Raw genomic sequence first — 22,461 nt, 5'->3', positions numbered from 1 at the left:
CAAGATTTTGATTTTTTTAAAAAAATCCTTTTCTTAGCATGGTAAGCTAAGAATGGTTAAGTTGGGGAGGAGAAACTGGGAACTCTTCCTCCTCCTGAACTGAAAGCACGAAATAAAAGAGGACACATCCACTACAAAACGTACACACTGGACTGGGCCACACCCCACCCAGCGCTCCCTCTGAAATGTCAGCAGGGACGATACTATTAATTTTCCAACTTGGTGAACTTTACTTCTGCATGCATCACCAGTCCAGTAATAGGAAGATTTTCTCTTTTCTGCAAGTTTTCTAGGCCCCGTCCAGAGCCAGAGCTCACTTTAAACAAGCACCATGAACTTCCACAGCAAACCTCTTTGTGAACCCGGCCTGATCCGGACCACAAACCCCAGCCCATCTCCTCCCTTCCCCTCTGCACCCACCTTTGCAGCACTGCCCGCCCCCCCTCCCCCGGCCAAGTCCTCTTCACCAGCACTGCCCACCAACGAGATGGATTGGATTTAAATCAAATCAATTTAAATCACGATTTAAATCACTAGTCAGTAACACTTGATTTACCGTATTTTTTGCGCCATAACACTCACTTTTTTCCTCCTAGAAAGTAAGGGGAAATGTCTGTGCGTGTTATGGAGGGAATGCCTACGGGTGGCATGCCTACGGATTTTCCTCCTCTAAAAACTACGTGCGTGTTATGGTCAGGTGCGTGTTATAGAGCGAAAAATACGGTAAATCTTTATTCTTCTTCTTTTACAGAAAGGCATTCCTGCTGGTATAATCTTAATATGTACAACCAGATGAAGGTTTCGGTTTTTTTGCATAATAAATTTCCAGAGCAGTTTTTACAGTTATAACAAAAATTGCTGATTTGGTTATACTATTAGAAATACATAGACAGATAATTATGAAATTATTGTGAGGTTTAGTAAGTTAACAGTTTACATTTGGACAACTTTTCTGCTGCACTTTATTGGAAGGAGAAAAATAATCATTTTCTTAATAACAATTTAAACAATTTATTTAACTAAAGCAATGCTTTTAAAGGCTGCATTTTGCTAAAGCTTGAATTCTACTTTGGTCACCTCACCTGTGCTGAAACTAGTTCCTCACCAACAAAGTTAAGCTTCCCTAGAATCCTAAAACATAAGATTTTTGTTTACTGCATAAACTATTTGGCAGTATCATGAGCCAGAGAGCCCCTAAAGGCAACCAAGTCTGTTTAATTAATGTTAATTACTAAAACATCCCCATCAGTGACACAAAGCATAGCTATGAACACTCAGTCACACAAGCCAGCGGAAACATGATGAAACAAACAGAACAATCGCTCGTCATTCCAAAAGCTTCAGATATGAGTTTCAGGAGATTTCATTTAAAAGATGTAAATACACGGTAGTAGAGCTCAAACCCACTTAGCAAGACAGGTCGCCTTCTTGATAATCTGTTAGAGGCACAGCTTTCTGCCTAGACAAGAAGCAGCTCAGTAGTGTGAACATTTTGGATAATACTGTCTTCTAACAACATCAGACCAAAGCTTGATCTATCAACCTTGCTTAGATGCTTGCTTAGTTGTTTGATTCAATTTACACAAAAATCAGCGATAAAAATCTGTGCAAATAACAGGCTTAAAGGTAAAGGTAAAGGTACCCCTGCCCGTACGGGCCAGTCTTGACAGACTCTGGGGTTGTGCGCCCATCTCACTTAAGAGGCCAGGGGCCAGCGCTGTCCGGAGACACTTCCGGGTCACGTGGCCAGCGTGACATCGCTGCTCTGACCAGAGCCAGAGCCGCACACGGAAACGCCGTTTACCTTCCCGCTGGTAAGCGGTCCCTATTTATCTACTTGCACCCGGAGGTGCTTTCGAGCTGCTAGGTTGGCAGGCGCTGGGACCGAGCAGCGGGAGCGCACCCCGCCGCAGGGATTCGAACCGCCGACCTTTCGATCGGCAAGCCCTAGGTGCTGAGGCTTTAACCCACAGCGCCACCTGCGTCCCATAAATAACAGGCTTACAGGAATATAATTAATCAAAATTCCTTCAAGCTAATTTCAATGTGATATATATATATATATATATATATATATATATATATATATATATATGTACACGCGAAAGAAAGACAAAATGATACACAATTAACATTCCTCTAGACCTAGAAAGGGAAACAAAACTTATTGCATCACCACATAAATATCTTCCAGCACTATTGTACTGAGTCATACCACTGGTTCATCTACCTTAGTAACAGATGAACGAAAAACCAAGACAGAACCAGGGTTGAGATCAAAGTAAGTGATCAGGAAAATAAACAAAATGTACGTTACAAAATATAGCATAAATAGATGCAATCTCTTCATTATGCAAGAAAAACAACAACATTAGGATAAAATAAACCAACTTCAGTATATGTATCGAAGCTTCAATATGTCCAATGAGGCTGGAAAAAGAAATTGGTACAGATTTTCATTATTAATATAAGAGACAAAGTCCCACCCCACTCCCAAGGAAGAGTCCGGTTTAGCTTTTCTAGATAAGAATCTAACATGCCAGGTAATTGTTTTTCGTAAGACAATGTTCCTTACGTTGTGCCACCATGTTGAGCTACCAACATTTGTCAATTACCTAGCTCAGTTTTGCCTAAACCAGGAATGGGAAAGAGGATCTTTCCAGTGGGCTGGATCCTGAGCTCCCCCCCCCCCCCGGGCCATTTTGAAAGGTAAGTGAGGCAGCCCAATATTCAATCACCACCTGATTTTTTTTTTCAAAAAAAGTGAATCAGGACCACACTAAGCGCACTCCTAATTCTTTCCTTCCTTCCCTCGCAACCTGATTTGAACACAAGCCTCGCTGCAAAGGCCTGCCAAAGTGGGGTTCCCAAGAGCAGCCATTCCCAGCTGGGTTGGCAAACACTGCCATCAGCTGAACCTGCAAATCCCACTCTGGCGGAACTAGTGGAACTGGTAAGCTCCAGAATGCAGTCCATCCCATCCCGCTTACTACATTTTGAAGTAAGTGAATTCATAGAATCCTAGAATCCTAGAGTTGGAAGAGACCACAAGGGCCATCGAGTCCAACCCCCTGCCAAGCAGGAAACACCATCAGAGCACTCCTGACATATGGTTGTCAAGCCTCTGCTTAAAGACCTCCAAAGAAGGAGACTCCACCACACTCCTTGGCAGCAAATTCCACTGTCAAACAGCTCTTACTGTCAGGAAGTTCTTCCTAATGTTTAGGTGGAATCTTTTTTCTTGTAGTTTGGAGCCATTGCTCCGTGTCTGCTTCTCTGGAGCAGCAGAAAACAACCTTTCTCCCTCCTCTATGTGACATCCTTTTATATATTTGAACATGGCTATCATATCACCCCTTAACCTCCTCTTCTCCAGGCTAAACATGCCCAGCTCCCTTAGCCGTTCCTCATAAGGCATCGTTTCCAGGCCTTTGACCATTTTGGTTGCCCTCCTCTGGACACGTTCCAGTTTGTCAGTGTCCTTCTTGAACTGTGGTGCCCAGAACTGGACACAGTACTCCAGGTGAGGTCTGACCAGAGCAGAATACAGTGGCACTATTACTTCCCTTGATCTAGATGCTATACTCCTATTGATGCAGCCCAGAATTGCATTGGCTTTTTTAGCTGCCGCGTCACACTGAATTAATACATATTACCATCCAAAAATGGGAAAGCAGGTGCTACGGTCTTTAAACCTGGAGTCTAAAATTATGTAACTATACCACTGGCTGGGAGGGGAACAGGAACTAGCAGAAGTTGGCAACACCCCTCCCACTTGCACAAGGGGGGGGGATGTATTATGCAAGGGGCTTCGAGACTAGAGCCATTGATTCTTATCTGATCCATCACACAAAAAAATAAAAGGATCTAGTCACAACTCTGGTGAGCAAGATGGAGATTGGGCAAGTGGGGGGGGGCAGCCTAGGCTGCTGAGCTTTTTTTAGGGGATCTTCCCAAAGTTTTTAAGCTTTTTTAAGGGGCATTACAGACATTACTGGGCTTCTGCTTTTCAAGAATTTTTCTGGATCCCTTAGCTACGCCCATGCTTTACACTTACCTACATTGCATCACAATTCCCATTTTGTTAACCATTTGAAAAGATCCTTTTGGAATAACTTATAGTTATTTATTATTTCAATTTATATCCCCAACATGCTTCAGCAACAATTAAAAGTGTGAAATCCAAACCATGCTATTAAGTTATTTAAAACTTGGTTTTTCAAACCACAAATTCAGTTCTTTAAAAAACTGCAAAATCACAACAACAGCAACAGACTCCAACAAAACATTGTGTTGAGTCCAGAGGGGGCGGGAATCATATCTCCTTCAAATGTGGTTTTAATGGACATTCTCAGTCTAAACTGAGGAGGCCTGATGAACTTCCCAAGGAAATAATTCTATCAATTCTGTACCACCAAGAGTATATTCCAAGCTTCTTCAACCTCGGCCCTCCAGATGTTTTGAGACTACAATTCCCATCATCCCTGACCACTGGTCCTCCTAGCTAGGGATCATGGGAGATGTAGGCCAAAAACATCTGGTGGACCGAGGTTGAGGAATCCTGGTATATTCTGTCTATGCTGGTCACCCTAAGCCAGGGGTTGTCAACCTGGTCCCTACCACCCAATAGTGGGCACTTCAGGATTCTAGGTGGGCGGTAGGGGGTTCTACAGCACAAGCTGAATCCTTCCATCAGTACTGGGGGGCGGTAAGGAAATTTTACCATCCAGAAACATGCATTAGTGGGCAGTAGGTATAAAAAGGTTGACTACCCCTGCCCTAAGCTAACAAACTCAGAGCAGGATGCCATGCATTGCTCTTCAAACGTTCATGTGGAAGAAGATGCCACAATTCTTTAAAAGTCAAAAACAGCTATTCAACTTGTGCCTAGAAATTAATCAGCCAGTGTATATATAATTTAAACACAAATGTTACATGCTCTTATGCCCTATCCTGCACTATGAAGTGATTTGATGAATTTTCTGGATAGCCTTAGGTGACATCACCCTAAAGAAGAAGAAGAAGAAGAGGAAGAGGAAGAGGAAGAGGAAGAGGAAGAAGAAGAGGAGGAGGAGGAGGAGGAGGAGGAGGAGGAGGAGTTTGGATTTGATATCCCGCTTTATCACTACCCTAGGGAGTCTCAAAGCGGCTAACAATCTCCTTTCCCTTCCTCCCCCACAACAAACACGCTGTGAGGTGAGTGAGGCTGAGAGACTTCAGAGAAGTGTGACTAGCCCAAGGTCACCCAGCAGCTGCATGTGGAGGAGCAGGGAAGCGAACCCGGTTCACCAGATTACGAGTCCACTGCTCTTAACCATCACACCACACTGGCCATGTGGTATAATGCCCATGCCATTTAAAATAGGTTGCCAAGGTATTTATGACAGCAGCTACATCCCCTTTCTCCAGGAATGTCCACAGCTTGATATATCATCTGAACCTGACAAAAAGTGATCTTGGCCACAGACACCATGCAGGAATTCAAAAGATTTCCAGATCCTGCAGAACAGGCAACACTGTGCAGGTACACTTTAAGGGGTAATTGCAACCCCCTCCAGAACGCAATACACCAACAACTAACTCATTCAAACCGTCCACTGTTAACATTTGCATCATGCCTGAACAGAGTTTCTGTTGCTGACTCCAGATAGCCATGTGTCAGGGAACTGCCTTCGGAGCCAGAGGCGGAAGGAAGGCTCCAGAGGGATGCCGGAGAGGGTCCCAGTAGGGAGAGAGGCAGCCCATCTGCTGGGGAAGGAAATCAGCGTAGCACCAGTGGAGAAGGGGGGCAGATGGGGGAATCGGAGAGAAGGCTCCACGACTCCTCACCGGAGACCAGCGGGGAGAGCACGGGTCCTCCGCTGCCCACACCCTCCCTGCGCAGAAGACTTCCGCGCAGGGAGAGTAGGAGGAGACTGGGCGTCAAAGAACTTCTTTGCTGGAAGAAGTTCAAGAAACGCCCACTGATGGATTCTGCCAGCGATTGAGGCAGCCACGGATGGGTGGCTGTCCAGACAGAAAGGGTTCACCCAGGTAACCCAGCCAGGTGTGGCGACAACTTACGCTTGAGCAACCCCTAGAACCATTACACAATGCAAGGTTTTCAATGCTTCATCCAGTTCAGATAAAAGGAGAAAGTAGTGCTGAATGTCAAAGGAATATTGACATCGCCACAGTCCAAACCTCTAGGAAACCTTCCCCAAGCAATTTCACCTGAACGTTGGTGAACATGGGAGACAAGCAAAATCTAGTGGCACAAACAGGACATATTTAATGGGATGCATCAGCAGCCGTCCTCAAGGAACACTGATCTAAACCAAGGTAATTTACATCGTTCTTTTAAATGACAAAGAAAAAGGGATTGTTTTAGAATAACTGTATCAAAATCGAATTTCCATCTTTCATGTATGCCCAGAAAAGCATGCATACTAATTGGTTGCTCATAAAACATATCTGTTTGCAACTAAACAGAGCCTTCATACTATCCAGAAAAAGAATATTCCAGTCATGTAGCTCACATGACATTTTACTAAGAATTTTATGTATGCCCTGGTGAGCAATTGTGAAATTAAGGAATGCTGTCTGGCTCACCTTCCAGGATCTGTCCAAAGGGAGCACAATTCCCTTCAAAGAGCCTAGAAATGAATCAGCGAGGGTGGTATATATTATTGAACACACGTGTGTTTGGATGATGATATGGAGGGAAAGAGTATCTATGTGACTGCATGAACCTGGGTGACAGAAAGAGTAGGGGAAGGGAATTGATTGAGAACTAATTTAACAATATGTTATTTGGGTATGATTTTTGGGGGGACTGATTTTGGGGGGGACTGATTTTGGGGGGGAATGTTTCTATTATATAATAATAGATCTGCTATTACATTATATTTTTTCTTGTGTGTGAGCAGGTATGTTATAGCATCATGTAATATGCACAACTCACTGGATATGAGTGCTCACTGGAAGGACAGATCCTGAAGCTGAAGCTCCAATACTTTAGCCACCTCATGAGAAGAGAAGACTCTCTGGAAAAAACCTCAGATGTTGGGAAAGATGGAGGGCACAAGGAGAAGGGGATGACAGAGGACGAGGTGGTTGAACAGCGTTATAGAAGCGACCAACATGAATTTGATGACATTCCAGGAGGCAGTAGAAGACAGGAGTGCCTGGCGTGCTCTGGTAAATGGGGTCATGAAGAGTCGGACATGACTAATCGACTAAACAACAACAATATGCACAAACAAAATTCTACACACACAGTTATTTCAGGGGCCCCAATAGTACAAAATTCCTGGATATAGCCCTGCCTCTGGGGCAATCACAGCAAGCCGAAAAAGGTTTCCCAGCTCTGAAGTTTTCCCACATTCCTTCATGGACAACATGCTTCATTGACAGGAATTCCCTGAAAAACTGCATGTGAGAAAAAGTGCAGGGGGAGGTAGCATCTACAACTTGCCCATTCCCTGTTTCAATGATCAACAGGGTAGTTAGTTGTGTTAGCCAAACATTCTCTGACGGTCATCTGGGAATCATCTATAACAGTGGTTCCCAAATAGCTAATTACTGAGGACCCCCTATTTTTCAAAAGCTAAGCCACCGATCCCCTACTTTTGAAAAGTTTGACAACTCTATGGCAGTTACCTCTGCAAAGCAATTTTTTGAACAAAATACGGGGTAGCCCCTAATAAGTGAAGGATTTTAGGTATAATAAAAAAAACAACAGACCAGGGCTGAGAGATACAGTGGTACCTTGGGTTACATACGCTTCAGGTTACAGACTCCGCTTACCCAGAAATAGTACCTCGGGTTAAGAACTTTGCTTCAGGATGAGAACAGAAATCGTGCTCTGGCGGTACGGCAGCAGCCGGAGGCCCCATTAGCTAAAGTGGTGCTTCAGGTTAAGAACAGTTTCAGGTTAAGAACGGACCTCCAGAATGAATTAACCCGAGGTACCACTGTATCTGGTTTTCAATATTGTGATATATCAGCAGCAAAGCATCGCAATATTCCGATATATCACGATGGCTGAAATTGGAGATCAGGCGTGGGGATGAGGGAAGGAGAAGCCACACAAATCTGGTGGGTGGGGAGAGGAGAGGAAGTGGAGTCTCCTCCACTGCGTGATTTGAGTGGGAGGTAATGGGGATGGGGGGTGCATTAGGCTGCCATCAGTGGGGCTTCCAGCAAAGATGCACATTAGGGGCTCCAACCTGTCCCCCACATTGGGATGGGGGACCCCCTGGGTGCATTCCGTGGATCCTGGGGTCCCCATACCCCCTAATTTGGAACCACTGATCCATATCCATCAGTGAGTGGAGAAAGGTAATTCTAAGAGGCGCACCAACTTGCAAGGGCAGCAACAACCCACCTTCACTGGACTGTGTCTGTGATTTATTTGTAGGCGAGCTGACAACACCCACCCAACCAAAGAGCACAATTCTCCTAACCAGTGCATAACAAGAAATCCAAAGCAAGTCTTTTTTTTATATAAAGAAAATATTTTAGAGGATTTGCTTAAAAGCCCGGGCAGACCTACATATTTAGTTTCATGACCGAAGAGCCAAAATCATCCATTTCAAAATAGAACAAGTGGAGTTTGCAACAAAATGTCGCAGTGTAGAATGCTCTTCCTCAGGGTACTTCATTTCCCATTTCTCCTGGTTTTTCCATTTCACTCTTGACCTCTTTCAATCAACCACCATTTTTAGTTCACTGAGCATGCTCAGTTCTCAATGGGCTGTTCTCTCCCCCACCCCTGCTTTTAAGGTCTTTTAAAATGTATTTCTGCAAGCTGTGGAGTTCCCCCAAGCCAGCTGATACCTGCTTCTTATGCATGGATGGTGTTGTTTTGGCTACATAATCAATGACACTTGCTTCTAAAGATCATAAATAGGAGGAATATGCTGTAAAAATTGGCAGCACTGAATATTAGGGTTGCCACCTGTGCTCTGGCAAAATACAGGATAGGACAGGGGCCGTTGGTGGACGATTTCTTTTTTTCACCTGGTGCTGAAGTGACTTCAAAGCAACCCACCACAATCTATTGCTGCCTAACAGGATGGCCCCTCTGGAATTTGTGACACATGCACGTCCGCGCGCACAGACACAAATTTGTAAACATCTCTGTGCTTGGGTACCCAGAGCTTAAATACAAGACTTTTCATACACCCTTTTCAAGCACATGTACTTGGCAGAGAGAGAGAAGACCTGAAATACAGGACAAAACTGTATCAATACAGGAGAGGTTGCATTTTACACTGGAATACGGAACAATCCCGTATTATACAGGACAGGTGGCACCTCTACGTGAACATGAAGGAAATCATACATTATGCGGGGATGGGGGAAGCATAGCAAAACTGTGACTGGTTAAAACAGGGGCAAAGCATTTTCACTCTTACTCAGCTCCTGAGAGACATCTGATCACACAATACTTGCAATTAAGGCTAAATTCACAGGAACATTAGGTACTTTCTGCAAGGGCTATGCAAGAAGGAGAAGCATATATCTGTGATGTGCACACAGTTGATAAATACAACTGCATAGCGTTCCTCCTCACTCAGAATGATCACAATGAGTGAACTCATGATGTAGAGATACCCCAGTTCTTCTTGGCTTTGACTCCTGCTGAGCAAACAGCCAACGCATTGCTTCCTCTGGCAACATGTCCATAACATTCACATTAACTCTTTTATAAGGAGGACTACAGACTCCTGTTCCTTCTGTACTATGCTCTCAGGATCATTAATGAAATAGTTTTCAACGTTCTCAGATCTGGGACACACTTTTAGCCTAAACATGCATTTGGAGATCCATTTCTTTCTCTTTTTTTAACCATATATTTGCAGGGTGGACCAACGAGCTAAACCATATTAAGGATCAAAGGTGCATTCCCTAAACAGAAGTCACTGCTTACCTGTAACTGGTTTAAATCAAAAGACTGATAGCATTGGGTGGGTAAGTGAAACTGAAGGTTCATGGCATAATGACAGAGGCATTGTGAAAGTAATACAGTGACCCGAAAAAGGCAAGGGATGCTCAATAGCTTTTATATAAAGACTGAATAATAATACTAAAATAATATTTAAAACTGGTGATGCAGAGGCACAGACACACATTTGGAGAATGTCTCCAAAAATGAGCTAAGTTAGCAAAGCATCACTGAAGTTACTAAATAGTATACCACTAAGCCCGACCTTACACGAACTATTTATGCACACACCACACAGGCCACCACAGTGCAAACGCAGCTTCACACCACAACTTGCTCAATGGAAAATGACCATAGTGTCATTGTTAATACCACTGCTTCTGACATGCCAGAAGAACAGTCATGTATGTTGCTCTAGCCAACATCCTTAGCTTTAGGGCATTAGTGAAACATTCTGAATCTTTTGATTGTAAAGAGTAAAGGAGTTGAGGATAGTAGTTTAGTAAATGCAGCACAAAGGAGACGCTTGCAGCAGCAGACCGAAGGGCCCATGAAGTCCAACATCCTGCTTCCTCCAGCCGCCAGCCAGATGTCTTTTGGAAGGCTGCAAGCAGGCAATAGCCTCCCCCCCCCCTCGGACCCAGTGCTCCTTAGCAACTGGTGTTCATGAGCATAACTGCTTCTGAAACTGGAGTTTCCATATACCTGTCATGGCAAATATCCACCCAAGAAAATGCACAACAAAACAGCTCTAAAGATGCATTCACCTAGGGAAGAAATTTAGTGCATAACCTCTTTTCTGCCAACTGAAAGCTATCCGTTTTCATTCTGGAGTGATCAGAAGCATTTTACACAGTCAAAAGAATGCACTATGATTGTAAACTTTGCTCAAGCATCTGAACGCAAGAACAATCCCAGCACATCTACATTTTGAATCTGAATGGAACACAAAAAAGTACATTAAAACCAAAGAGGGTTGAAAAGGGCCTAGCAAACAAAACAAAGTATATGTGGTATAGCGTGTGTTTTTTTTATTTAAATCAGGACCTATGAGCCTCAGAAATAAAGGGGACAGGCAATGAGGAATGTCTTTATTTTTAAAAAAAAACAATTCCATGATGCTCTCAGTCCATGCTGCTTTGTTGATAAAAATTGTATACAGGTGCAAAGTTTCACTTTTTAAACAATTATTTTCTACAATGTCAAAATAATAATACCAACACTCCTCTTTCCCTACCCACCAAATGATGGTGATAGATGCTTACTAAATGTTGGTTACATATTGCTATTTGTTGACTTTATTTCATATACATTCCTAAGAATTTGGATTGGGGGTCAATGACACCTTTCTAAGCTCAGAAGTCTGAGGAGGAGCCCTGATTTAGGTGCATATCTACCATTTCACACCACCAGACAGTTATCAATTTCTAGTATTATATAATGTATAATAGAAGGTAGAGGGATAGGAGAAGTCTTGTTAGTCAAAAGAAAGAAGGAAAAAACCAGGTTTAACTTTTAGAGCAGTTGGCACAAACCCAGAATAAAGTTGGCCATTAAAATGCACAAAAACTGCTTAATTCCTGCCATCCAGCCTGTCATTTCCCTCCCCCTTTCCATTTTACACAGTGCAACGAACAAATCGAGAACATTGTGCTCTTGAGCAAACGCGTTTTAAAAAACACACAAAACATTTCGTACTCACCCTTTCCAGAGGAATTCAGCAATCCAGGCTCATAAGGGAGGGAGAAAAAGAGGGGGATCAACTAAAAAAGGGGGGGACTGGGGGAGGGGGGACAAACACGAAAAAAGACACAAGGAAGACAAACAAGAGTCTTTCCAAGGAAGGGGAGAGGGGGGTATGATCCCAAGAGTGGGAAGGGGCGACCCAGGCTGGCCAGGGGCGAAAGGCATGCGCCCCCTCCCCCCCCAAAGGTGCTGAAGGGGCCCTTTTATTTGGATTTCCTTGGTCTATCCCATCACTTTGCAGCGGCGCCTCTGCCAAGGACCTCCTAGCCAGGGAGGGAAGTTGGCCCTGCAGCGGCAGAGGAGGATGTGACACTGTAGCGAGTGCAAGCAGCTAGCCATGTATCAGCAGCGAGGGAGAGAGGGAGGAGGAGGGAGGAGGAAGAGGAAAGAGGAGGAGGAGGAGGAGGAGGAGGCGAGAACGGGAGGAGGGCTGGCCGGACCCGGAGCAGGAGGAGCCCCGTCGCCGCCGCCGCCTGTCTGGGGAGGCGGCGAGGAGGAGGCGGGCGAAGAGAGACCTCCGGGGCCAGGCACCCAGGCGGCGGGGGGGGAGCCTATGCCCAGCGCCAGGGCCGGGCAAGCCAGCAAGCCTCGGGCGCCTGCTTCCTCCGCAGAGTCTCCTGGGCGCTGAGGGGAGAGAAGGGGCGTGAGAGACAGAGAGAGACGGTGAGGGAGAGCAGGCAGCCTTGCCCCCCCCCCACCACCTCCGCTCTGTTTCTTCCCCAGTCCGTACAAAGTGGGCCAATGCCGTGTGGGGAATTGCATGATAGGCAAGGAGAGACCGGCCAATCAGGGGGGGGTGAGGAGGGGAGGCCGAGGAGGGAGGCTGGTCAGGCTTTGCCCCGCCCTCTAAGAGAGGCGTCGTGGAACCAGGCGATGGGGTGCAGTTGGGGGGCACCCGGGGTCATCTAGTCCACCCCCTGGGGGAGTCGACGCTAGATCGTGGAATTGTAGGGCTGGAAGGCACCCAGGGGCTCCTCCAATTTAGCCCCCCCCCCGCAATGCAGGAGTCTCAACGAACATCTCCATTGGCAAATAGTCCCCCAACTTTGGTTTCAAATCCTTGCGGGGAAGTAGAGTCCGGCGCTTCTCACGGGAGTCCGTTCCACTGCCGAGCAGCTCTGACTGCCAGATGGTTGCATTGGTGCTACTGGGTGAAGCAGAAGGGAGATGCACTGTGTTGAAATGGTCCTCCCCCTCCTGAGGGGGTGGGCACAGGAAAAGAGGGGCAAGGGGCACCTGAGGGCTGAGCCAGCCCCATGCATGCCCACTTTTTTGTTTTGTTTAGTTATTTAGTCATGTCCGACTCTTCGTGACACCATGAGGCCAGGTGATGTGACGTCAGGGTCCACAAGGACAGCACATCCTGGTGTAGAGCTTTATTCAGAGCCAGCTCACCCATGAAGCCAGGTGAGACGACCATCTCAGGTGGCAGCAACTGCCAGGGTAGCCCACCCCAATGTCAGTTTCCCCACTACATCCCCTTGTTCCCGACAGAGATCTTCTTTCACTCCTTTCCTCCCTGGTTGGCATTTGGGAGCAGAGGGGCTCCATCTTGGGGTCCTGCTAGCTAGGGGACAATGGGAGTTGTAGTCCAACAACATCTGGGGACCCAAAGTCTAAGAAAGGTTAGAGTGTTGGACTAGAACCTGTGCGCCAAGGGTTCAAATCCCCACTCAGCCATGAAGCTTGCTCTGCCAGTCTTGGACCAGTCACCATTTTCCAGCCTAACCTAGAGGAAGGGGGTGGGGGCCATGTAGATGCCACCTTGAGCTCCTTGGAGGAAACAAAAGGTGGGCTACTAAAACAAGAAATAAATAAACTGTCTTTGATTTGTTTCCAGTTTTGAAGGTACCATAGAATGGCTACCTGAGGCATTGGATCACACCCCTTGTACCCAGGGTTCATTAGTACTACTGCTCTTGTGCAAGGCAGCTTTTTAAAAAAGAATAATACTGCTTATGGAACTTCTGATGAGAAGGGCAGTAGCAATTGAAAGGACAGGACAACCACACATAGTGTGAATACATCCTATGAAGCACTGCCCACTAGTGTGGATGGGAAGAACAGATTTCAGCTGAAAACGCTCATCTGTAACAAAAGTGCACAAAAGCATACATGAAACAATCAGGTCTGTCCAGCCCATGTGCACATTAATGCCCAGGTGTGTACACAGCCCATAAACCATTTTGTTTGTGCTTGAGTCCCTCCTGCAAAATAGTCACTGGCTAGGGGCACCCTCTGTGACTGAAGGATTAGAAGAAGTATGGTTAGCAGGGCTTTTTTCCAGCCGGAACTTGCCAGAACTGTTTCCGCATTTTTCAGGTGGGCGCCACCGCCATTCCAAGAGAACGAGAGAGGTGTTCGTATGATGAGTTCTGGCACCTCTTTTTCTAGAAAAATAGCACTGACTGTTAGGATAAGGTAAAGGTAAACCTGACTATTAGGTCCGGTTGTGGACGACTTTGGGGTTGCGGCACTCATCTCGCTTTACTGGCCGAGGCAGCCGGCGTACAGCTTTCGGATCATGTGGCCAGCATGACTAAGTCGCTTCTGGCGAACCAGAGCAGCGCACGGAAACACGTTTACCTTCCCACCGGAGCGGTACCTATTTATCTACTTGTGCTTTGATGCGCTTTCGAACTGCTAGGTTGGCAGGAGCAGGGACTGAGCAACGGGAGCTCACCCCGTCATGGGGATTCGAACCGCCGACCTTCTGATCGGCAAGTCCTAGGCTCTGTGGTTTAGGATAGATGGAGCTTATTTGTTTGTTCGCTTGCTCTGAAATCTTGGTATCCGTCTTTTGGCAAGTTAAGCACTGAGGATGCAGAAAAAGATTTACTAGGTGGGAAAGGAGACGCAAAAAAGAAAAAGCACATGCCCGTTTTTGAAAAGCAAAACGGAATAAGAAAGCAGGTCGCCTGCACTGAAGTCAGAAAACAAGCACTTCCAGGGAACAAGAGAGGATTGCCAGAAGGGGACGGAAGTGGTCTGCCTTGGAAATGGAGAGGGCCCACAGGGGGACCAAATCGCCTGTCATGAAGAGAAAGTGGGCTGTCTCCAAGCCTGCAGTAGCTTGGGAGGCCTGAGGGAAGGGAGCGCTAGTAAAGTGTGCTTCAGAGAGCAGGGAGTGGGGGTGGGGGGAGTGTGTGGTTTTTCAGAGAGGGAACATTGGCAGGAAGGCTGCTCTTCCCAGCCAGAGCTCCCTGCTGCTTTCAGAGGAGGGGGGGCCACACAGACCCTTCCTTGGCCTGTGAATTGCGAAGATATGTGGGATTTGTCATGGGCGTGCAGCAAGCGGCTTCCTAATTACTGGGATTGCACATTCTGGTAACGGATCTTGAAACGCTCGTAATTTATTGCACATCTGTTCTATCTGATATATGTGGGCTGATTGCAACTAAGCTTAGAATGCCTAATTCTCCACACCCCTATCAATATTCTCAATTTGTCGTCTTCTTCTTTTTATTAAAAACAACAAAACCAGGATTGCTACAGGTCCATATACAGGTCCATATACATTGTTATTAGCATGCATTACAGAAATGGCAGCACAAGCCAATAATACTGGAACTACAGAAAGCTCAAGTTGATGCAAGTGTGAAATTGTAGCTTCGAAAGACAAAGTCATGGACAAGTTCCATTTATTGCTGATTTAGACATAAGCAATTACAACACAGCAAAAAAGTATCAGACTTTGTACAGACCCTCTGGGGGAAAAGGAGTGTAACTATACAAACACACAATAGAGAAAGGCCATTAATTAATAAGGCTAAAACATTGACTTACCTAATGCAGTTTAAAACAAAGGGCTTAACAAATTCAGCTCTTGTCTTCCAAATGACCATAGCTAAGAGGGCTGCTCAATTAATAACACAGCTTTCTTTACCATCCATTGGATAAACACATTTCTTTCAGAGTGCTGATCTTAAACAAGTTTGCACACACACTGAACTTAATCGAATTGCACATCTTTATTTTTCCAGATTTTGCACCGCAACAGTGAAAACTTTGCTGATAGAGGGGAAAACTGCTTGTTGGTGATATTTATTGTCTCTGGACTTAAAGAGTTTTTATAGACCTTCAGTTCCTCATCATTTGATATCTCAACATTCTCACCTGGCTCTTGTCGCCCCCCCCCCCATCATATATATGTTCATAGGTATTACGCACACGCACACACACACACACAAACACACTCGATTACTTCAGCTATGTTAATGGCAGGGGTGCCAACTTAAATGAAATACGGGGGGATACTGTATAATCAATCACAAGATGCAGCACACACACACCATTTGAATGGCAATGCCCATAAACTTGGTGGGGGGCGGCCCCTTCAATATATTATTGTGGGAGGGGGAGTGAAGAGATCTCAACCCCTAGGAGTCGGCTTCTATGGTTAATGGGCCTTCACAGGTCTAACTCACCTCAGTGAACGTGGGGCTACAGATCTCACAGCAAACGTCACCTCAGACCCAGTTTTTTCCTGTGGAGTCAGCTCACACATTTGCAGTAGTCTAGTGACCTTATGTGCTTGAATGTGTGAACTGCCTCTGCTGGAAAGTGCTTTACTGATGTTAGGCAATATGACTGCTCACTGTGGTGTTTTACACTGACTTCAAGTGATGAGCGGGGTCTCTGTGAACATACCTGTCTTCATAATACCCAAACAATAAGATTTTGAAGTTGACAAATATTTTTAAGAATGGTGTTAAAATAATTGTCAAACGGTATCTTACTCCTGAAGATCATTCTCTCCAAAGGTTTGCACCCTCTGTTTCCTTAAAGGCATCAAGTTCAGGTATTTGCCAGGGTCCCATGACTGGTAAAGGATTCATGTTTTCTTCCTCCCTGTTGCCTAAATTGGGAGCGGTTGTTACCTTTATGGGTATGTTCACATTTGCTGTTGCATTTACAGTGTTCTTTGTGTCAAAGAGTGTGTGCGTGTCTTCACCTAGCAGGCATAACCTTTTAGGTTTCTCCACCCTGGAACACCTATTTATAAAGCTGTTGTTGTGCATGCACACTCATCTGTGCATGTGAGATGGCTGTCTCAAATGTTTGCACTATGCTAAAGTAAAGAAGTAAATGCAGCTTAAGTTTTCTAGTCAGATTGAAGCTGGCTTGAGGAGGAAAAAACGCATCAAACAGCAGTATTTAGCAATAAACTATAGGATCAGTATGGATTGTGACTAATGTGGTGTGAACACAAGTTTCAAAAGCCAACATTAGGAGCACACTGGATGCAGAGTAAGTGGTAATGTGGACATACCCTGAAACATTTTCCAAATTGCATCCTCTCTTTGTTATAGTTTTATAGAATTTGATAAATTACCATCTTTTAATAGTACGCAAGCAAGTGCTGAGGTGAGGTGTAGACTTCTGCATTGTAAAGGTAAAGAGACCCCTGACCGTTAGGTCCAGTTGCAGACGACTCTGGGGTTGCGGCGCTCATCTCGCTTTATTGGCCGAGGGAGCTGGTGTACAGCTTCTAGGTCATGTGGCCAGCATGACTAAGCCGCTTCTGGCAAACCAGAGCAGCGCACAGAAATGCCGTTTACCTTCCCACCGGAGCGGTACCTATTTATCTACTTGTACTTTGACGTGCTTTTGAACTGCTAGGTTGGCAGGAGCAGGGACCAAGCAACGGGAGCTCACCCTGTTGCGGGGATTCGAACCACCGACCTTCTGATCGACAAGCTCTAGGCCAGGGGTCTGCAACCTTTAAGACAAAAAGAGCCACTTGGACCCGTTTCCAAAGAAAAAAAACTGGGAGCCGCAAAACTCGTCATTATAAAAATAACTTTTTTGTCACTTTTTTATTATTTCTTTGTTTGACCCCTCAGAATTACTCCTCCTCATAGAAATAAACGTTAAATTAACAAGTTACCTTTTTGTGTGTGTCTGTTCTTCACTCCCCTTCAAAACAGTGACCAGCGTACATGCCCCCTTTCAATGCAGTGACCAGCGTACATGCCCCTTACAATGTAGCGGGTGGGCGGGCGGGAAGGTGACGTCGGGACGGTGTGTGACCAACGCACGCACCGCCCCCATGTGACGTCACAGCCAGTACAGCGCCCGCCACAGTGGGGAGTGTCGGGGCGCACAATGCGCCTTCTCCCCTCGCTAGTATCCGCCCCGGAGCCGCGGCAAAGGTGTAAAAGAGCCGCATGCGGCTCCGGAGCCGCGGGTTGCAGACCCCTGCTCTAGGCTCTGTGGTTTAGACCACAGTGCCACCCACATCCCTAGAGACTTCTGCGTTAAACAAATACAAATTCTATAAACATGGAGGAGAAAAACAGGAGAAAGTGACTTGACAAAGATTGAAGCACCAATAGTGAGTTTTCTAGATAGACCCTTCAACAAATCTTGGGCAGAAGCCTTAACTGCAGATTTCTTAAGGGCTGTATTCCAACAATAGCAATCAAACCCCCTTTACATTTAGCTCCAGTGATTCTGGACGGGCCTGTAAAGTAGATGTTTAGTGAGTGGCATGAGATGTTCCCTTTTTTGCTCTTCACTCTGTGAAGCATTTGAGGGCTGGCCACAATCTCAGCGGGAAGAAAAAAGGGCAGGCGGGGGGACATTGTGGGGACCTTTGCCAGCTGAGAAAGAAACAGTGAGCAGCACCCAGCTGCCAAGTGGCCTCACAGTGCCGCAGCTGCTTGTCTCTGCTAAATATAAAGCTCTAGCTATCAGGGGCAGGGGGACTGGCTGGGGAAAGTTTGGCATGAAATGGCAAAAGGTTTTGAATCCTGCACCAAATCCTCTTGGCTGGGCCAGGGGTTTGGGGAGCCATGCTCAGAAGGGAACAGCAACATTTTCTAGAGGTTGAGAGAAGGACTGCCAAATTTTGGGTTTCCCAAATTCTGGCGCTAAGGTGGAGCCAAGGAATGGAGAATGGATGGAGCCCATCAGAAAGAGAACAAAGAACAGGTGCTTTCTCTGTATGCCTATGGCTGGCAGGTACACTGGACAGAAGTGGGCTCCTGCCATCACTAAATGTTCATCACCCTTAAAATTCACATCCTCTGCACTGGAGTGGGAAACCTTTTCAACCTAAGTGGGCTGGATCCGGAGGCCACCCACCCATTATGTAAATCCCTTTAGGGCCTACAACTATCCCCATAATTCACGAAACTTTGCACAAATTACTCTCATGGTTTTTAATCAGCATAAAGAAATAACTGTTTATTCTGTTTATCATTTTGACATTCAGTGCACTGAAGATTTACAGTACACACATAATGCAACTTGCCTTGCTAACTATCACCTGTCACTTTTTATTTACATTTATCACTGCCTGACTGCAGACAAAATAGAGCCTCTTTGTAAAGCTAACCATAGCTTTTGATATCTCCTAATGATGAGTTTCTAACTAATTACCCATTTCTAGCAATTTTATATGTGTATGTGCTGGAAGAATGAAACCTTTGAACAGGTCATTCTGTTGTGCTTTGCCAAATGATGAAGGGCTCTCACATTCTGGGCTCCTGCAAAAAGCTCCCAGCATCCCTGTCTATTGGCTGTGCAGCTTCTGAAAGTCCACAAGATCCTAATTCCTGCTGTATTCCCTACACCAGAGTGGTCCAACGTGCAGCCCAACGGCTTTTTTTGGTAGCCCTCCGCAACACTGGACGCCGCTCCGCAGCCCTTGCGCTTCCTTCCCAAAGCCTAGTAAGGGAGATGCTGGGCTTTGGGAAGGAGATGTGAGACTCTGACAGGGTCAACGCTTTCACAGCTCTGGGAAGGGGGTGGGGAGGGTTCTACCAGCCTGCCAAAGCCTCATGCCTCCTTCCCAAAACCTGGTGCCTCTTCTGAGCTGTCTTCTGTCTTCACACAGCTACAGCTCCCAGGATAGTTTAATAATCCATCTCTCTTCCAAGGAAACTCAGATTTAGATGAATGGCTTCAGAGCTATATCTAAACATTAAATTTAGGCTATGTAGATATTAGTTGAAGGGACGCGGGTGGCGCTGTGGGTAAAAGCCTCAGCGCCTAGGGCTTGCCGATCGAAAGGTCGGCGGTTCGAATCCCCGCGGCGGGGTGCGCTCCCGCTGCTCGGTCCTAGCGCCTGCCAACCTAGCAGTTCGAAAGCACCTCCGGGTGCAAGTAGATAAATAGGGACCGCTTACCAGCGGGAAGGTAAACGGCGTTTCCGTGTGCGGCTCTGGCTCGCCAGAACAGCAATGTCACGCTGGCCACGTGACCCGGAAGTGTCTCCGGACAGCGCTGGCCCCTGGCCTCTTAAGTGAGATGGGCGCACAACCCCAGAGTCTGTCAAGACTGGCCCGTACGGGCAGGGGTACCTTTACCTTTACCCTTTAGATATTAGTGATTAAAAACACAGCAAAGTTGTTTGAAATCACTTTTTTATGTTGCCGTGCAAACTAGCGATGGGGCAGTTAATTTTTTTTTTTTAATAATATTTATTAAAAATTTTCCAGAATAAAAAGGAAAGATAGCAAGAAAGAAAGAAAAAACAAATATGATTTACACTTGGTTTCAGTGGCATCTTTCCCGGACTCGCCCCTCCTCCCCCTCTTGTATTCCATTTCCCTTAAATTGATTCCACAGATTCTTACCCCAAATTTTAAAACCTTATTTGTAATTTTAAATAACCCATTTATTCCAAATTAATTAATCTTATTTATCTTAATGAACCATTTCTCCTTATATTTTATATAATTCCCTAAGATCGACCCCATTTCCCTTCCACGAATTCCCCTATTTTCAAACAACAAACATGAAAAAAGAAAAGAAAGAAATAATATATAATTTTACAGCCTTTGGATTCCAAATCTCTCCCCCCCCCCCATTCCCCGGTTCCAATCCCCAAAGTTCATCCATTGTCTACTGCCAGCCTGGTGTATCCACGTCTATATCTCAACTCCACTTTGCCATCTTTTGATAGCTTTTAATTTCAGAAAGTCAAATCTCGAAAAAACTCTCAGAAAAAGTCATTGTTCTTCCATCCAGACCTCTATGTTTAAGAGTCTAACTTAAATTCTATTTCTTGGTCCTTTTAAAGTCTGGATGTTCCAAATACTCCGGCTTCAAATTTGGTCCAGCTCTTATTCCTCAGGTTGCTTTTTCCTGTTCTGCTGCAGAAACCTTCTAATTCAGAAACTTCTTGTTCTCCACAGAGGCTTTTGTTATTCAGGAACATAACTTGCGTCAAGTCCCTTCCTTTCTTCAATAGATAAATCCATTGTCTCCTTTAGTATAGAAACCTCTGTAGACAAAATAATGCTTCGTTTTTGCAGCTTTCCCAAGAGATAACAGATCCTGCTCAAATTCATAGTATTTTTCCACTTGCTGCTACTGTTGCAATGTCCCAGCCTCCCTCTAGAGGGAATATGGTAACTTAATTTCTTTCAAAATCAGACCCAAAAGTCAAATAACTTGTTGCCTTTATTTCCAATAATTTATGTCCAAATTGTAACAAATCTAACCAGCAAAGCCATCATAACAAAGTTCTCTTTTATTTTCCTGCTTTGACAGCTACTTTGACAGCTGTCAAAGTTTCTGTGTCTCTTCACCAGTCTCTCATAGCGGATCGTTCCCGGTTCCCGGGGGGTTGCATTTTAGTTCCCACAAATCAGTCTTCTCCTCCAGCACAATTATTGTAATTTCCCTTCGTGAAGTTAAAATTTTTTCTCAGGTAAACAAGTTCATCTCTCGATCTTAGTTGTCAAATCCTTGCGTTGAGCCATCTACAACAGGGGGGGGGCGGACTTCCTTTTTGCACTCCACCCGCTCGCTCCAAATTCAAAGATCAAATTTCCCTTTTAAGTCCAATCAATTTACTCACGGGTTGTTCCTTTTAATCCAAATCCGAAATTTTCAAAGAAGAAGTCGTTGCTCTCCGCCGAATGGCATGCGGCTTCACTGGGCAGGGGAAGCATTGGACTCACAGCACCCCCCCGTCACCCGCTCCGCAGCCTTTAAAAAGGCTCCTTCGCGGGTTGAGGGGGCGCAAACGGTGCCCGCCGAGTCACCAAGTCCATGGGCATCTCCGCCCATGGTTTTTGAGGGTCCCCGCGTCGCCGGCACGGCAGTACCCGACCCCTACCCAGCCGACTCCCTCCGGAGCTCGGAGGGAGTCCGCCATTCGGCGATGGCGCCGACCCGGAAGCCCCGCGATGGGGCAGTTAAGCTGCCATCCAACATACATTACCTGATTTGTGTCTATTCACTGAATCCACCTGTCCATATGCAACAGCTGCCTCAAATGTACACACCTCAGCTTAACCATGGCTTTCATTTTCAAATCAGATGGAAGCTGGTTTGAGGGAAAACATGCCAATTAGCTGTATTTCTCAAGAAACTACAGAATACAGTGGTACCTTGGGTTACATACGCTTCAGGTTACATACGCTTCAGGTTACAGACTCCACTAACCCAGAAATAGTGTTTCAGGTTAAGAACTTTGCTTCAGGATGAGAACAGAAATCGTGCTCTGGCGGCAGCAGGAGGCCCCATTAGCTAAAGTGGTGCTTCAGGTTAAGAACAGTTTCAGGTTAAGAACGGACCTCCGGAATGAACTAAGTACGGTACTTAACCCGAGGTACCACTGTACAGCTGGGTTGTGCCTAATGTCACTCTGCTTCAGACATCAGCAGTGTGAGCACATTGGACCCAGAATAAACGGAAATATTCACACAGCGTCCAAACTCAGACATTGTGTGCAGAGCTTGCTTTTCTCCTCACAACACCATTTATTCTGAGAGTTAAAAGGGGAGTGTCTTTTCCCTTTTATGACAATTCGAATTCTACTGTGT

At 45.6% G+C, this 22,461-nt stretch overlaps 1 protein-coding gene and 1 long non-coding RNA gene across 2 annotated transcripts in view; both read right to left on the bottom strand.

Moving 5' to 3' along the window:
• The window catches only part of SERTAD2 (SERTA domain containing 2), a 135,481-nt gene extending 123,746 nt beyond the window's left edge, over positions 1 to 11,735 (bottom strand). Inside the window, exon 1 of the mRNA XM_079970070.1 lies at positions 11,634 to 11,735. The gene's annotated coding sequence lies outside the window, so the exon portion shown is untranslated. The remainder of the gene's footprint in view (positions 1 to 11,633) is intronic.
• Positions 1 to 22,461, bottom strand: part of LOC307212685 — a 183,621-nt gene that overhangs the window by 124,185 nt on the left and 36,975 nt on the right. The gene's annotated exons all lie outside the window — the stretch shown is intronic.

The sequence above is a fragment of the Podarcis cretensis genome (assembly GCF_951804945.1).
Source record: "Podarcis cretensis genome assembly, chromosome: 3".
NCBI classification, from domain to species: Eukaryota; Metazoa; Chordata; class Lepidosauria; order Squamata; family Lacertidae; genus Podarcis; species Podarcis cretensis.
Note: the sequence above shows the minus strand (reverse complement) of the source record. Positions and strands in the feature narration are given on the sequence as shown.